This window comes from Panthera tigris, chromosome A3, assembly GCF_018350195.1.
Source record: "Panthera tigris isolate Pti1 chromosome A3, P.tigris_Pti1_mat1.1, whole genome shotgun sequence".
NCBI classification, from domain to species: Eukaryota; Metazoa; Chordata; class Mammalia; order Carnivora; family Felidae; genus Panthera; species Panthera tigris.
Genome location: NC_056662.1, coordinates 95,792,336 through 95,809,652, shown reverse-complemented (window position 1 = coordinate 95,809,652; position 17,317 = coordinate 95,792,336). Strand labels below are relative to the sequence as shown.

Below are 17,317 nucleotides of genomic sequence, written 5' to 3'. Positions count from 1 at the left end.
GAGAAATAAAAGGTAACATTTCAGTGAAATGCATTCACCAAGCACACAGTTTTAAAAAATATATTTTTACATTTAGTGTATGCTTCTTTGATGCTCTTCACTCCGTGCTCATCAGAAGCATCTACTGGCCTTTAGGATGTGATTGTCATTCTTTCTAAAAAATAAGTACCTACACTTTTATCCTGAAGCAATATATTACAGTTTTGACAGTTTTGGAAAATTGTATAAGTGAAATTATATTCTTTCTATAATTTGAAATTTTTTCACTAAATATATATTTCTTGAGATTCATTAATACTGTTACATGTAGCTTTATTTAGTGAATTTTCAATGCCGCATGGAATTCCATTTTATAGATACTATTTATCTGTTACGTAAATACTATTACACAACTTTTATTACAAAGCTCAATTTACTCCTTTATCCTTTGCTGCATCCTTAAGAATTGTTCCAAATTGGACGTGAACACCAAAAATGGTGTTCTAGTTTACACTGTCCCAATTTACACTGAATTTACTGTGCCTCAAAATCTGTAGTGATTTTTATCTGCTAAAATATATTTTTTTCTAGTCTTTATAGTATTGGATTCACCAGCTCAAGTAAATATTTGTTAAATCATATATTATTGGAATTATGTCTTGTTCCTGCTTGCCAGAGATTTTTGAAATCCTCATGCTGTCATCTAGCATATTTGTCTCTCCTTTTGACACATTTACATATGGTCATCTAAATCATTGATGTGGATATGATAGGGTGGAGGTTGCAACCCTGAGACAAAACTTCAGAAATATCACTCAGATTGACAGTGCTCTGTTAACCAGTACCATTTGAATGGTTATTGGACTGGATTCTATTCTACCTAACCACCTTCCAGTTACAGATAAGACTGTCACAAGGGACTACTACACTGCCTTACTGGAATTCAGCACTGTCTACTGAATCCTTGTCACAGCAGACCAGTCTGTTAGACAAGACATGGAGCTTGGTTAAAACTGACTTGTTCTTTGTAATCCCTGCTAGACTTAATTTCAATTGTGCCATTTCTGTTGGGCAGTAAACATTACTGACAGATGTCATGGGGCATGGGGCAGATGGGCACGTATTTTGGAACTTTGAATTCTTCTCTTACTTAAAGCATATTAAGCATACTGGTAACTATTCCGCTTGTCTGCAAGACTTCACCCAAGTTCATGTGCACTTCAGCTCATTCTCCTGTGTATTAGTAATTGCTTATTAGCCATAAGGTGAGTGTTGGAGCCAAACAAGACTGCATAGATTAATTCAGTGGTTTTTGTTTTCAAACAGATTACTCCTAGATCTGTGAGTCTCTGGGACTACCAGGATATGTGCGGGGAAACTGACCCATAATTTCAAACATGTCCATCTACACTTAGATCAAGGTATCTCAGAATTTTTGTTTTATAGTCTGAACTTCTATTGATAAATGTTTTAAAGCTCTGTTATAAAAATATTTCTAAATTCCATCCATCCAGTCTCCTCCCCTTTTCTTCCCACCTCATTTTTAATATGAAGTTATCTTTCCATCCATAGTTTCTCAACCAGATTGCTAGCCTTTTGGGGCATACTCAGTAATACCTGAAGTTTTTAGCCTGTCTTTGCCCTTTTTTTGAGTGGAATATTGTGTATGTAATAGAGGTAGTGGTCAAAATAATAGGGTAAAAAAGCAGAGAGGATGTGTGTGTGTGTGTGTGTATCTATATATACATATATATACACATATATACATACACATATATTTACACATATATACATATATACACACACACATATATAGATATACATATATATACACACACACACACATGCATACACATATATATGAAATACAAAAGTTCAGCTGGACAGAAATTGTACCATGACATAAATAGATAAAGTTAAACAATGGATTATTATCTATACCATTCCAATAAACACTGAGGAGTTTGACAATGTTTTAAAAATTGCTGAGGAAGCTAGAATCCCTTGGAAGTTGAATTTGCACCTTCCTCGTTTCTTGTTACCCTGTTATTTCTTGCTTTAACCTTTCCTCCTTGTCTTTTAAAATTGCTACCACTGATTTTTACTCTTAAGTTGCTGGCTGTGAAGGGATATTTTTATAAACATAAAATCTCTTTTCATTTGTATACACTGACGATTACTGAAAAAAAAAAAGGTAAGGCAAGATGCTCAAGATATTATTGCTGTATACCAATAAACAGCAAACTTAGAAATATAAAACAATCATATTTTTGTATTTTATTGTATACAATACATTTTATCGCATTTCCAAACCAGAAATTCAGAGAGAGAACACTATAGATGGGCTGCTTGTATTCCATAACATCATTGGGAAAACTCAAACACTGGTGATGTCTCAGCCTTTATTGTGATCATCTGGAAATATCATTGCTGTCTTGTCTGGCAGTTGATGCTAGATGTCAGCTGAAGTCTTAGCTGAGTTTTTGGCCAGAACGCCTGTATGTGTTCTCTCAGTGTTGCCACACTGGGGATGAACATTTCTCCCATGGACTCTTCAAGCTTCTTTATAGGATGGTGGCTGGTTTTTAAGAGCAAGCATCCTAAAGCAAAGGCAAAAAATTATGGCATATTTATAATTTAGCTGCAGAATTCATGTAGCCTCACTTCTTCTGTATTGTACAGATTGTGAGAGTCAAAAATATTCACCAAAAAATAGATGACCTGGATTCTTGCACAATCCACCCTCTGATTACAATTTATACAATGGAATATTTTTCATCCATAAAAAGGAATGAAGTACTCATAAGTGCTACAACATGGATGAACCTTGAAAACATCATACTCCATGAAATAAGCCAGTAAAAAAATGCCACATATGATATTATTTCCTTTATATGAGCTGTACAGAATAGGCAAATCCATAGAGACAGAAGGTAGATCAGTGGTTGTCAAGGCCTTAGTGGAGGTGGGTAAACGTAGTTACCGCTAATGGGTGCATGGGATTTTATAGGGGGAGAGGAGTAATCAAAATGTACAAGAATTTGCCGGTGGTAATCAATGCACAACATTTTAAATACACTAAAAACAACTGAGTTGTACACTTACAATGGTCAATTTTGTACTGTGTTAATTATTTCCCAAATTAAAAAATGCTTACTAAATAAAAATAAAACTAACAACAACAACAACAACAACAACAAACCCAAAGGACTGATGCAGTGGAAAAACTAGGATCTGACACACCTTTCTGCATTATCAGAGCTCCACTGATGGGTAAAACTTGCGGGGCCAACATCAAGCAATAAAAACCAGCAAATAAGAAGTGATTCTTCTCTTGAGGTCTGCAAAAGTAATGATGGGCTCCAAACAGCATACTTGTTTAATGACAAGAACAAGGGACTCAAGATTAAGGTAGGTATCCCCAGAAGGCTGCAAGAAGAGGTGAGGGAAACTTTGAAAAAAGAGTGGGCTACCTGATAACCTTCTTTATTCGCAAAAATAAATAGAAAATCCTAGTGTTTATAACAATGCTACCAGAACTAGTAGGAGACTAGTATACTTACAAGACTTAAAATCAATATCTAATAGTAGTGTTTCTATATACTAACAAGGAAATTGTAAATTAAATTTTCCAAATATCTTTTATGTTTTCACCAAAAACGTGAAGTACATAGACTTAAATATAAAACATACAAAAAAGAAACTTTGCTGAGAAAAATTAAAAACCAACTTATATAAGATGGAAATTCTCAAATTGATGTATAAATTATGATGAAATCCAAAACTCCAACAACATTTTGAAGAAAATGAGAGGCTGAATATCAAATGTATATGAAAATACAAATACCTAAAACAGCCATATCAGTTTTGAAAAAGAAGAACAGAATATGTCTCCCTGATTTCAAGATTTGCTATAAAACTACAATAATCAAGACAGCATTGCATTGGCATGAGGATAAATCAATGAAACAGAGATACATGCACACTGTGTGAACAATTGCTTTTAACCAAACTCAAGAGAGAAAAGATATTTTTTCAACAAATGTTGCTGGAACAGTAGATATGTACATTGGAAGAGAATGGACCTCAAGTGTTACTTCACATGATATAAAAATTTTTACTTAAAAATGAGGAGAAACACAAATATGCAAGAAAAATCTTAGACTTTTCCTTAAAATTAAAACACTTCACTCTGAAAGACACTGTTACAAAAATGTAAAGTCAAGACATCCAAGAAAATAGTTGCGAAATATGTGTTACTCAGGGAATTCATATCCAAAATCTATTTTTAGAAAAAGGTTCTTGCAACAATAGTAACTATACAAACAACTGATTTTTATAAAATGGGCAAACAGTTTGAGAATATATTTACCAAGAAAAATACCAGATGCAAATGCATACATGAAAAGAAGCTTAATATACTTTGTCATCAGACAAGTGCCAAAAACTACAATGAAAGAAAGCAAATTAATTGTTGCTTGGGATCACAGTGGCAAGGATAGGAATGACCACAAAGGGTCAATAGGGATATTTTGGGGGTGATAGTAATATATTGATGATGGTTACCTGAGTGTACATTTAAAAAAAATTATCTAACTTTATATTTAAACTGGCTGAATTTATTGAAGTATAGCTGACATACAATGTTATATTTGTTTCAGGTATACAATATAGTGATTCAGTAATTCTTTACATTATGCTATGCTCACCATAATAGTGTAGCTGTCATCATACAACATTATTACAATATTAACTGCATTATATTTGCTGTACTTTTAATCCCCATGACTTATTTCTTTTATAACTGAAAGTTAGTACCTTTTAATCTCCTTCAGCTATTTTGCCCATCCCCGCAAACCCTACTCATCTGACAGTCACCAGTTTGTTCTCTGTATTGATGATTCTTTTCTGTTTTATTTGTATGTTTGTTTTGTTTTTTTGTTCCACATGTAAGTGAAATCATATGGTATTTGCTGTTTTCTGTCTGATTTATTTCACTTAACATAATGCCCTCAAGGTCCATCCATGTTGTTGCAAATGGTAATACCTTTCTTTTTTATGGCTAAGTAATATTCCAGTGTGTGTGTGTGTGTGTGTGTGTGTGTGTGTGTGTGTGTGTGTATGTCGCATCTTCTTTATCCATTCACCTGCTAACAACCACTTAGGTTGCTTCCATATCTTGGCTATTCAAATAATGCTGCAATAAACATAGGAGTGTATATGTCTTTTCAAATTGGTATTTTCATTTTCCTTGGATAAATACCCAGTAGTTGAATTACTGTATTGTATGATCTTTCCCCTTTTAATTTTTTGAGGAACCTCCATACTGTTTTCCACAGTGGTTGTACCAATTTACATACATACCAGTAGTACACAAGGGTTCTCTTTTCTCCACATCCTTGCCAGCACTTGTTAAAATGGGTGGATTTTATTGCATGTAAATGAAACCTTTTTAAAATTAATTTTTTAAATTCTATTGATGTTTATTTGACCTTTGTCATTTAGGGCTATTGGTAAGTGTCAAATTAAAAATCTCTCTCCTCTCTCGGCAACACACACTTTACCTTTTTACATTCTCTTTTATTTCATGCTACATTTATTGCTGAGAGCTAAGAGCCTTTCGTTTTTGTTTTTGTTTCATTTTATTTTCAAAACACCAACTTTGGAGCTGTGTTCAATTTAAGGAATGGGTGGCAAAATGATTAAAATTTTTTTGACCAAGTTTTTGCTGTGAACAAATATGCATGTCACAAAATAAAATTATACAGGATAAGTGCTTGCATGTAGCCATTTCTTAAATGAGAAGGCATGGGCATATCCATTGCCTGACTTAGTATAATTTTATAACACAAAAAATCTTAAAAATATGATGAGAGAAAAGACAAAGCAGAACACACTTGGAGAGCAAATAATTTTACATTAACAAACACATCTAGAAAGATAACATGAAAGAGAGTTGGCAAATACAGCCCAACTGAGAAGCATATTTGACATCAGGAACAAAAAAAGGAAGAAAATAATGGTTAGTTCACCAACAGAGAATAAATACATGATTTGAAGCAATACGAAGAAACTTGCAAACCCTAATAAACCAGCCAAAAACTTTCTCTAGGCTGCATAATAATTGCAAATAGTTAAGAAATCCTCATTTATTATTTACTAAAGCATCACAGTTTGAACACAGGATACTTTTCAGACCTTTAAACATTTACAGGTCTCCTTGCAAGGCAAGTAAAGCACAAAGTAGGACCATTCACATTCCTTTAAAGAGGGGTAAAATATACCAGGACCACAGAGTTCATATTTGCAGACACAGGTGTGAGATTCAGAAACTGAAAGAAATTTAGGTCAGTATCTGGGCATCAAGCAAATACAACAGGTCAGAGTTGATGAACTTTCTGCTTTTTCTCCTTAGGATTTAAACAAATGATTGCCCATATTTCTGGGAGAGAAAGAGACTTGAAAAAATAGTGATGGGTAGTAAATTCTGTCTTTGGTGCTCATATATATATTTATTGGTGTCCCTAGAATCCTTTCAGGAACCTGTTTTCTAAATTCCAATTTCCTGAGGACTCACTCCAGACACCTGTTAACTAACGAATAAGTTTTTAGCATCAGAACATTAATTACTTATTTTAATATGATTTAGAGAAATTAAAGCTCTCAGACCACACCTGTGGTCAGATTCCTTGTTCTCTGCCAGTGGGGCCAGCTTAAACTATTATCACCAGAGTCTAATTTCATTAACTGCAGCTCTGTGGTCATGGTGATGGGGGCATGAAAAACATAGTGGTGGGACCTGTCTAGTCAGAAGGAGCCTAATCCAGGGGAATACCCAAGGTCTGGCTTTTCACTATCCCTCTTCACCAGCTGACTTGGCTCCAGACTCTGTGGCTAGTGGACCCAGGAGCTCTAAAATTATTAATGACCTATTTCTTAAACTAGATCTTATACATTTAAAAGCTTGCCACTTCATTAAGCTTCCTGAGGGAATAAATATACCTTAAAAGTATCTACCATTGGCCTGAAATGTAATATATGGCATGTACTATTTGAATTACATTAGCTTAGATCTTTGCTAGATGACCAGTTCACAAATATATTAATGGTCACCATATGTGTATAATCCTACTAAGTATTTATGTTAAAATACTGGAGAAATTATGATCTACTTGCTTGAACAATTACAACTATTATCTTCATTGATTAGATGAGTCAAGTAAAGCTCAGAGAGATAAGGTGTATTACACAAAATTACAATGCTAAGGTATGGTGAAGTACGATAGAAGAGCTATTTCTAAGAGCAAAATATGTTCAAATGACCGTATTAATGAAGTTTTGAAAAAGAAGTTCTGAAGATCTACGAAAAGGGTTGCCAGATAAAATATAGCATGCTCAATTAAGTTTAAATGTCAGAAAACAAAATGATCTTTTACTATAAGTATGTACCAAATATTCCATGAGACATAATTATACTAAAAATTATTTTTGTTTATCTAAAATTTAAACTTGAGTCTTGCATTTTTATTTGCTGAATCTGGCAGTCCTACCAATTAATGCTATAGATTTTGCCTTTGCATTAGTTGATATCATGAAAAGCTCTAACAGAAGAATTTTGATAAACAAATCAGCACATATTTAAAAGTAAAATCTACTTGCTGAAGATCATGCTGAAACAGAAGATATATAAGACAAAGTCTTCTACTCTCTAAAAGTTAGTAATCAGGTCTTGCAGACAGAAATATCCCAGGGGAAGTAACAATGAATAATGATACACAATGAGCTAGTAAGTACTAGTTTGTGAGTTAAGAAGGGAGGAAAATCAAAACAGCATCGATTAGCCAGAGAATACATAATCAAGGGAGTGGAGAGGATGAGTCTTGGAAAATAAGCCTGCCTGGGAAAAGTATTATTCTAAATTGCATCTGATTCTACCATGTCTGAAGCATGGTATATTTCAATAAATTCTAGTACCTGTTGTTGAATGTGTGCACCAGAAGCCCAAGCTCTTTCCTAAGCAGAGAGAGCAACAATAATGAAAAGAGAATAATGAAGAGGAAGAATAATAAAGAGGAGATAGTGACGTGAAGGTAAGTGGACAATTTTGAGTGAAGTAGAGCAGTTTTCCTGAAAATGTGGTTCCCAGATAACAGTATCAACATCACATAGGAATTTCTTAGAAATGCAGATTTTCCAGCTTCACTCAAAAATTACAGAACCAAAATAATTTATTATTTTAATAAGCCCTCGGTGATTCTGATGTATAGTAACATTTAATAACCACTGAAGTAGAGTTAAAGGTACCTTTCCTTTTTTATCAACAAAGACAGCTTGAGTAGACTGTGTCTGCACTACAAAGGGTTAATCTCCAATATCAAGTACAAACCTGACAGATACAAAGACAATACCCAGACAAAAAATTTTATGAAGCCTCTGATTTCTTCTTGAAATCATTCAAAGTCCCAGCTAAGTAGGAGATTAATCTTGAAGATTAGGAGGTCAAAATTCTTCAACAGACTCTAATTTTAGGAAATCTGCTCCGAGAGGCATTAACTCCCACTTTCAATAATCCAAAATAATTGTTGTATTCTTACAACAGTTACTTACTTGACGTACTATTATTAAAATAGTATGTAAATCCCATTCCATTTAACTAAAATTTAGTGCCAAAGATCTTTAGAAAGTTTCTAATAAATGTTATGGTTTTCAAATAGAGCTTGAGAATAAAACAGCTTAAGGGGATATTTGACAGTTAATATAAAGTTGGAGGTCAGGTAGTAGTGAATAATAATAATAGCTAGTACTTACTGAATGATTTTTCTAAATCAGATTTTCTTTGGAGGTCCATGTATGTATAATCTTAGTTCATCTTTGCAAAAAACTTATGGGGTATCATTCCCATTTTTATATGAGAAACTGAGGAATCTAGAAGTTACAGAGTTTGCTAAATTCATGAAACTACTAAGGGAGAGCAATGTTTATTAATTTAAACAATCAGCTTGTGGAGTCTAAGCTCTTAACCATGACAATGGTCTTCTTGCCATGTCTGAGCAAGAGGTCATGATTAAAAGGCACAATGCTGTGATATCATTTGATAAATATTAACTAGCTTATAAAAGAAATTGACTTCTCAAAGGAAAGACATCATTGTGATATAATGTAAGCAATGGAATATCAAATGAAATTTGAGAAAGTTTTGAAATTCTCCATCAAAATTAGTACTAAAAGGAGATAAATTTTTAATGTAAAGATAGCAACATTTGGGATGGTGTAATTACTATAACTATTTTTTTTTTTAGTTTGGAAGAATTCTATTCAAATTAATTTTCAAAATATAAAAATGTTCCAAAAATTGGAACCATTTATGATGGTAATTTTTATATTAGGTTACACACACACACACACATACATATAAATATATACATTTTTACATACAAAAATGTAGCTTTTCTATCCCAGATGGTATTAAATATAAATGAAGCTATTTTTTATTGTTCAGAGTTAGAATTGTAAGTGTTCTTACATTTATAAGTATATTCTTTTACTTAAAATTATAAGTTCTAGTGCTGTAAGATATTGCAAAAATTGGAAACTATGAGGCATATTTGTCCAATAAGCAGTATCTTGCTCATAGTTAGTTCTCTGTATTTATTAGACATAAGATTGGAGAAATGGACTGGGGTCATATCAAATAGTGCTATGAATATTACTAACTTTGAATTTTATTTGACATGTAATGAGATTAAGAGTTTATATTTTTAATCAGGAGTTATATAATAAGGGATGATTTTTCAGGAAGTACAATGTTTAAGATGGATGGAAAAGGAGAAAATAGGCACAGAAATGTATTGTGAGATTATTAAAATTGTCCAGGTGTATTGTGAGATTATTAAAATTGTCCAGGTGAGAGGCAGTGGAGGTTTAAATTAGAGTATTTCAAAAGGAACTTTGAAGGGGAGTCAGAAACAATGGGCATTTCACTTTTAGAATGAATAGCAGGTGAGAGGGAGAGAGAGAGAGAGAGAGACCTAGATGATTGTGAGCCTTTGACTGATAGGTGGGCAGTAGTACCATAAGAAACCCCAAAATAAGCTTTCCAGAGCACCCCCCTCATGGCAGTCCCTACTTAGACAACCATTTCCATTTCAGAAAATGACACAATGAGATGAGGTTTCTCTGAGGTCCCTTCCAGCTCTAAAATTCTGTATCATTGTAAAAGTATATTTGAAATTAACTAACCGAGGCGACTTAGCAGAACCATAATGAATGCATAGACATAGGCATTGGTAACAGGTTGAAAAATGTACCTCTATCAAGTTCTAACATTTTCATGTAGCATTTTTAAGCATGTACATGCAGAAAATAATGCTAAATATGAGGTAATTGAATCAACTCAGGTTCTTATAGTTTTCTTTCTTTCTTTTTTTCCCCCAGCAATTAATAACCCGTAATTTGCTGGCAACAGCTATATCACTTTCATGTTACAAACATGGATAACTGTGTGTAAGTTTTAATGTTTATAGTTGAGTTACAACCTCCACAATCTCAGCCCACAGTCATCCTTAAAAAATGAGTAAAGGGGCGCCTGGGTGGCTCAGTCGCTTAAGCGTCCGACTTCGGCTCAGGTCATGATCTCATAGCTTGTGAGTTCGAGCCCCGTGTCGGGCTCTGTGCTGGCAGCTCAGAGCCTGGAGCCTGCTTCAGATTCTGTGTCTCCCTCTCTCTCTGGCCCTCCCCCATTCATACTCTGTCTCTCTCTGTCTCAAAAATAAATAAACATTAAAAAAAATGAGTAAAGCACTGAAGTAGCAACCCACAGCTCCTAATACATGGCAATAAAAAATAAAAATTAAAAAAAAAAAACTTTTTTTTTCAATTTCCTTGAAGAATAGTTTAAATGAATTCTTCATCCACTGGGTAAATGTGGTCTTTAATACCAGTGACTCAAATAATGAATATATTTCAGAGAAAAGAATCTGGCTGAAAGGGTATACTGAAGGATTGTTCTTCCTAATAATGCGGTATCCTGCTGCTTGACTTTCTAAACTCACTTCAGTATTTGCATTATGGAGAAAGTGATAACTTTGGAGAACATACACATTTTCTTCAGCAGTGTAAAATGAAATCCCAGGTTATGAAGCCAGGCTTTATGGAAGGTCACCACTTATCACCTTGGCTCTGTGACTGTAATTTTCTCCTTTTCAAACAACTCTAGTACTCCTGCTAGAACAAGTTTTCTTTCACTACATCACTCTGTGGCCCAAGATTTCCTGTTTTCGTACATACCATTTTCAGAATCCTAGTTGACTTTCGGTGTCCCCCAGTGTCTTATTGTACTCAAATTATGCAAATGTATCTTATTTTTATTTTGATCTACCTTCCAGTATAAACCTTTTCTCCTCCCACATTAAGTCACTCTCTACTGCTTGACACCTTTCTTTTATGTTCCTCACTCTGTCTAGAATGACTGCTCTTCTCCTTCGCCTACCTAAATCCCACGAGTTTTAAAAATGCTATTTCACCATTTCACTTCTGTCATTTTAACTGTATTTATTTCTCCACAATAATAGGAAATATATGTCATCTTCTTTATTTAATGGGTTCGGTTAGTACTTGGCCAGCTGATGGAGATATATTATGATGCATTTATTAGTTTTCTTAAAAACTCCCACCTGTGGTCATGGTAATTGAGTGTAGCAGCCAAACTATGTGTATGCGTATGTGCTTGCATGTGTTTATTTGATAGGTTCTTTTTAAATGACAGTTAATAGTTACTTGGTCATTAAAGTGTTTAATAGTTATAGTTCATATTCAGCAAACATTTAAGTGCCTACTATATCTTAAACATTATAATTATTATAAATTGTAAACTTACATTGTAAATATAATGCTACAAAATAAACCACCAGAAAATCTCAGTGATTTCAATAAAAAGTATTTATTTCTCTATCACATATGTCTACAAATCATCTCAGGTTTAGCTGATCTTGGCTAGGTTTAACTAGATTTGACACCTAGCTCTGATTATTTCCTAGGCCTACTTCAATTATCACTCATCATCCTTGGATGATGGCAAAAAGAAGAGAAGAGCACAAGGTCAATCCTACATTCACATTTCCAGAGGCTACTCATGTTTTTGTCCCTTAACATTATGTTGGTCAAAACAAGCGATATGACTGAGGACCAAGTCATGGGGAGACCATGGTAAAGAGTGAGCGTGAGCATGTACATAACTCCTACAGTGGACTGGTAAATTGAGAATAATAATTCATTTATCATAAGGGAGCAGACATACGAAGCCAGCTTGTAGTTAGTCCTGCCATCATGCAGTTTATAGACACTTTAGGGAGACAAAGTTAGAAGGTGATTAAAATACAGTAATATAAATAAAACATGTGAGATCATTTCCACACTGGTCTAAGGTGGTATATGAAAACCTACTATTTGTCAGGAAGGCATAGAATAGGTACTGGCTTATATCAAGGTTACATTGTAATTGTACTCAGGCTAGGCATTCATGGGAAGTAAGGAGGTGATAAGTAGCCATAATTAGGAAGAAGGATGTTTAGAGTGAAAAAAAGTTATCTCAGACACTGTTTTTGTTTTTACCATTTTTCTATGTATCACTGAAATAGAAAAATGAGAAGGTCCCTGAATGTCAGTTTTGTGTGCTGTGGGAACCTCCAGAAAAATCCGTCCAGTAGACACTAAAGTAAAGTACATCCCTGGAAGGAAACTACTTGATGTTAGAAATTCTTTAATATGTATTTTCTCCTCCCAGTAACTCTGTACAAAGCTGTCACATGACATTAAATCGCTAACATGGTGATCATACAAACACACCCAAACATAGAAGTTGTGATATGGTCAATGCTAGAATAGAGTTATCAGGACTATGAGATGACAACACCATACTGAATAAAACTTTTAGAATTAAAAAGGATTTGTAAGTGAAAAAACAACCTTCCATTTATCTTTAAATGATTTACTTCACATGTGTTTTCATTCCCTTGACAAACATTTAATTGTTGGGTCTGAAAGTTTCCTGGAGGAGAGGTCCAAGAAAAGGCTAAATTCAACTTGGCAGCATCAGGAAGAAGACGTCTTGTCAATCGCTTTCTTGTCTTAAAGTGAAGAATGAGGATCAAAAGGACAAGATTAAGAGTGAATCTAAAAAAAAAAAAAAAATTGCTCAGTAAGTCACTCTGTTCTTTACTACCCCTTGGTTTAATTAACAAGTAATGAGTCATCTTGGCTTATTAATGACCCCCCCCCAATTCACCAAGATAGGAATGTGAATTTGAAGTCCCAAACAGTACTGAGACACACTCTTTGGGATTAATGTAATCATAGGCTGCCATAAAGGGACACAGGATCATGTTCTCAGCAATGCATCATGCAAAGAATTAAAGTAGGGAATGGCAGTGATTTGGGTATGTGAAGTTAAAAAAATTTGGGGCGCCAGTATGGCTCAGTCGGTTAAACGTCCGAATTCAGCTCAGGTCATGATCTCATGGCTTGTGAGTTCGAGCCCTGCATCAGGCTCTGTGCTGACAACTCAGAGCCTGGAGCCTGCTTCTGCTTCTGTGTGTGTGTCTCTCTCTCTGCCCCTCCCCCGCTCATACTCTGTCTCTCTCTGTCTCTCAAAAATAAATAAACATTAAAGAAAAAAATTTAAAAAAAAAATTAATTCTGGAGCGCCTTGGTGGCTCACTCTTTAAGCATCGGACTCTTGATTCCGTCTCATGTCATGATCTCATGGTTTTTGGGCTTTGCACTGACAATGTGGAGCCTGCTTGAGATTCTCTCTCTCTCCCTCTCTCTCTCTCTCCCTCTCTCTCTCTCCCTTTGTCCTCCCCTCTTGTACTCTCTCTCTTTCTCTCAACATAAATAAATAAACTTAAAAAGCAAAAATAAAAGAGTAATTCTATGCTGGAGTTCCATGTGCCAAGATACAGTTTAACTTCCTCTTCTTTAGTCCACCCCGAATCTAACACAAATTTGCCTACATATCCTAAGTTTCTATTCAGAGTAATTTCAGCAGAATATGTATATGGAGTATGAAGTACATTTATACCTCAGAACATGGCTATTTAAGGCAAGTTCTTATTAAGTGCAAGAGAATGGGGTGGTTTGGCAGTGGTTGGAAACTGGAATCACACAGACGCATGGAGGAGACCATGGCACTGGGAAGCTAGACAAGATTGAAGGTGTGGTGAGAATCACAGCACAAGGAGCAGGATAAGAATCAATCTGTTTGGTCACAGATAAAGATATCTACAAGAGGTAGTAGGTGTGTTTAGGCATCTAATAGATTTGAGAATCTTGACCATTCAAGATGGAGATAAGCAGTTAGCATTAAGGAAATTTTAAGCAGCTCATAGGCAGCAGCCATCAGAAACTGGATACTGAAGAGAAATTTGGGTAATGTATAGTTTATAAAGACAGAACCTCAAGCATTTGAGGAAATAAAACAAAACAAACAAACCCTGTTTTAACCAGTAGAGCCTGAGCTGAAGCTTAAGTTCTAGGAAGGAAGCAAGGCATGGTAATCAGTACTTGGGTACTTACAAGTCAGGGGCAACCTGTAAAAGGTGGCAACATTGAATTCCTTAGAATCAGGTTGAGGAGGCCTTAACCCCTTCAGTACTGGCCTTAGAAATTGGATAAAGGCTAAACTGTCAGATAAGTGTTAAGAAACATTAGTTATGGGTAAAGAAAATAAACAAGAAAATTTGGGAACCCCCAATATATTCCAAAACAGTAGGGTTGATAGCTTCATATTTGTTGAATAGTAACTGGTCTTAAGGAAAATTTCTCTAATATCAATCCCGGAGGCAATTCCTAATCCTATGCTAATTCAAATGTGGCTTTTTTGCAAATCCTATAGAATCTCAGCCTCTGGCCCTAATATTAGCAAATAAATTAATGAAATCTACATGAGACAGTATTGTGGTCTACTGTTAATAAATGAGGGTATGGAATAGTTTAACTTCACTTTTAACTCTCAGTACAAAAATAAAAACAACCCCCGAAAAGCAAGATATTGGGTTTCCATGTCTAGATACCCTTTTTTCTTGTAAATAGTAAGGTTTACACCTGCAAAATTAAATTACTTCTCTGAGGTAAAAATGTTAGTCTCATTTATTTCAATCACATGCTTTTAACTTTCACACAAATTCAAATATTAAGTGCCTATATTATAATGTCTCACAATGTTATAGACCTGCCTTGTAATTTGTGAGCTTATGAATCTTCCAGAGAGGATGCGATGATGATCATTATGACAATGATGAAATAATAATAATAATAGTAATAATAATAATAATAATAATAATAGTAATAAATACAAGTTACCATTGTTGAACACAGAAATTTGAAAATTTAGGCCCAATCTTGAAATGCTGGACTTCTAGGGTCAGAGGAATGAGATCTAAGAAATGGTTTAAGAATGAGGACATTGTCTCTTCCATAAAGAATTTGAAGTTCTAGCATACATACCTCCAAACTTATTTCCTACATACAGATATTTGAGATTTTGTCCACATATGTTGATAGCTCCAAAGGGGAAACACCTAGACATAATCCCAGAGGAACAGTACAGCTTGGGTATATGGTAAATAACATCCCTGGCAGAAATCAGCTGGGAGAAACCTGACTTGTTTCCATCACTGATAAAACCCCCTTCTGTGGAGGCCACAAAGCTAAGTGCTGCTGGTGTCACTGAAAAAGTATAGTATCAACTTGTAGGGGCACCCGGCTGGCTCAATTGGTGGAACATGCAATTCTTAATCTCAGGGTTGTGGGTCCAAGCCCCACATTACATGTGGAGCCTACTTAAATAAAAAAATAATAATTTTATAAAAAAAAAAAAAAAGAAAATCAACTTGTAGTATGAGATGCTAAAGATGCTAAGAGTCAGATAAGAGATTTCAGATATATGCACACCCAGCTTCCATTAAATTAGCTATCGTGACAGGAAAAAAAAGGAGAAAAACAATCCCAAACAACTCTCAAAACAAGCCAATCATCTGTAGGACTCTGAGAGGAAATTTATAATTCCTATAGCTTCTAATTATTGTTTAAGTGCCCACTTTGATTGTTCCCTGCAGATAGATTGAGGAAGTCAAGCTATTTTGACATTCTGCAGTTTATAGGCGATCATGTATTTTAATTGTCATTTCACAGAGCAGTCGACAGAATTATACTGATCTGTTTGATGTCAAATGATTAGTTAGAGGCAGCATCACTAAATAGACATCTTTTATTTAGTTCAGGGTTACTATGAAATCAGTGGTGTATCATCACACACAGACATACACACACTGTTTTTTTGTTGCAGCAATAACCACAGTGATAGGATATTTAGAGATCAGGCCTTTGAGAGGTAATTAGGTTTCAATGACATTATGGGGGTGGGACCCTAGTGATGGGTTTAGTTCCCTTATAGAAAAAAGACACCTGAGAGCTTGCTGTGACCTGTCTCTCTGCCATTTGAAAACACCAGATGATGGTCCTCTGCAAGTCCAAAGAGAGCCCACACTAGAAACCAAATTAGTCTGTACCTGGCCCTTGGATTTCCAGCCTCCTAATTGTGAGAATACACATTTCTGTTATTTAAGTCACCCAATGTACAGTATTCTGTTATGGCAGCCTGAGCTGCCAAGAGGAAGATCCTTTCCCTTTCTTTACTCACTGCCTGACAGTGTAAAAACTGAGGGCTTCAAGGCTGGGAAGACTGGTTCTGAAGACAGCATTCCCAATCTGCATTTGCATCCTCTTCCTTGCCTTGGTATCATTCTCTCTCTTTTCTTTCATCTGAAGAGGCCTCTTTCAACAAGCTTTAACCCTTCACTTCATGTTGCAGGATTCTGAAAAAGCTCTCCAAATCCTTCCCCAAAGCAGGAGAGGTTTCCATTGCGGAGTTGGGCACTGAGCTCCTCAGAAGGGCTACTGCTGTTCTTCCTGCAGTACATTTCCCCTACTCTCTTCTGATAGATGCTACAGCCAAATTACATACACAAAACAAAGCTACTTCCAAAATTACCCGGGGTTATGGCTTCTATTCTCAGCTTTACTTTTGCCAAACAGACCAGATGTTAGAGTTCTTCTGAAAGTGCATACATCTTGGGATTAAAGGCTATTTACATAAAAGTTCATTGTTCGTAATTGACCCTCCTGATGGCTGGTTCTGGCCTTTTCACATTCTTTCTCATCTCCCAATAGATACATGGATAGGCATAAAGAACTAGAAATATTTTAAAAGATACAGATCAAAGTAGAGAGAAATGTGTGTGGTTAATATTTTAAATATTGAAAATAAGTGTTGGTGAAGGAG

At 35.1% G+C, this 17,317-nt stretch overlaps 1 pseudogene; it reads left to right on the top strand.

The window, feature by feature from the left end:
- Window positions 1-17,093, top strand: part of LOC102950582 — a 43,733-nt pseudogene extending 26,640 nt beyond the window's left edge.
- Window positions 17,094-17,317: the final 224 nt, after the last annotated feature.